This window comes from Eubalaena glacialis, chromosome 19 (assembly GCF_028564815.1).
Source record: "Eubalaena glacialis isolate mEubGla1 chromosome 19, mEubGla1.1.hap2.+ XY, whole genome shotgun sequence".
Taxonomy (NCBI): domain Eukaryota; kingdom Metazoa; phylum Chordata; class Mammalia; order Artiodactyla; family Balaenidae; genus Eubalaena; species Eubalaena glacialis.
In genome coordinates this window covers 44,080,745-44,082,289 of record NC_083734.1, presented here as the reverse complement: position 1 = coordinate 44,082,289, position 1,545 = coordinate 44,080,745, and the positions used below count along the sequence as shown (strand labels likewise).

Sequence of the window (1,545 nt, the reverse complement as noted above, 5' to 3'; positions counted from 1 at the left end):
TCATTGTGGCTTCTCCTTTGTCTCTGGATGTGGGGTATCCTCCTTGGTGAGTTCCAGTGTCTTCCTGTCAATGACTACTCAGAAGTTAGTTGTGATTCCGGTGCTCTCGCAAGAGGGAGTGAGAGCACATCCTTCTACTTCGCCATCTTAATCTCTCAGGTTTTGTTATTTTAATGGCTTAAATATAAGACTGCTTTTACAGACTACTGATATCTAGCTCCAAGTGAAAATAGTGAATCATAAGGAAGTTCCAATTCTGTTGTGGCTGATGGATTCTCAAATGGCAGAAGGGAGTGTTGATAGAGAAGAGGGACTCGTTTCAGCCCTCACCCTTGGCTTTCTTGCAGGCTGGAAGAGAATCATCATCTACTTCTGATGTCCGAGATTTCTTCACTGTGGAAATAATTCCAAAAGCAGTTTTTCTAGTTTTTCTCTCCATGCAGAAGCACCGCTTGGCAGTTGGTGGACACTGCAGCCTTGGTGTCACTTTCCGACAGCCCAAACAACAACCCTAAGTTTGCCACATCGTATAGACCTCTTATTTCTAAAGACCTTTCAGCAGCACTAGATATAATTACATTCTTTCCTTTGCAGACCTGCATCAAATTGAGGGCGTTGGAAATTGTGTACCTTCTCATTGTGGAGTCTTTGATAGCGGGGCTATAGACAAGTTCAAAGCCCACACCTCAAGTCAATTGCTGCTTTAATAGGGGGTCTTTTGAAGTAAAATGGTAGCTTCTCTGTTACAGTTATGCAGACTAAATCCACATCTAAATGTGTACAAGCAATATGAAAAAGTTTTTCTGTCTTCAAAAAACTGCAACGATATCATACAGCCGGACTCTTGAAGAAGTTGCTCTCAAAACATTGCAATGAGATGGATCTGAAACAATAATTGTCAGTCTAGTTAAAATCTTAATTGGTTTTGATTTTCCCTGTACAATTGGCAAAGTTGTAAAGAGTTCAGAAACAGCTACTGGTTTTTCAATTTCCTGTTTCTTTTCCTTAAATTCAACAACATGATTGATGGCAACAACTGAATAGCCCAGGTGAGCGGCATTCTCCACGAGCCGGTGCAGCGCCTTCAGGTCGCAACCCTCCCACAGGTCCAAATCCGCAAACGCCGCCATGCCTGCAGAGCTTAATGTTGAATCAGACACTTCATAAAGGCAACAATTCTAACTTTGAAAGAAGCCGTGATGCTCTGACTGATTTAACTCTTTTAGTTGAAATTTATTTTTATTTTTTAACTTTTATTTATTTATTTATTTATTTATTTATTTATTTATTTATTTATTTATGGCTGCGTTGGGTCTTTGTTGCTGTGCGTGGGCTTTCTCTAGTTGTGACGAGCGGGGGCTACCCTTTGTTGCAGTGTGCTGGCTTCTCATTGTGGTGGTTTCTCTTGTTGTGGAGCATGGGCTCTAGGCATGTGGGCTTCAGTAGTTGTGGCTCGCGGGTTCTAGAGTGCAGGCTCAGTAGCTGTGCCGCACGGGCTTAGTTGCTCTGCGGCATGTGGGATCTTCCCGGACCAGGGCTCGAACC

The 1,545-nt window shown here is 42.7% G+C and overlaps 1 pseudogene; it reads right to left on the bottom strand.

The window, feature by feature from the left end:
• Positions 1-319: 319 nt before the first annotated feature.
• On the bottom strand, positions 320-1,130 carry LOC133080379 (ribonuclease P protein subunit p30-like; annotated as a pseudogene).
• Between the last annotated feature and the right edge of the window lie 415 nt (positions 1,131-1,545).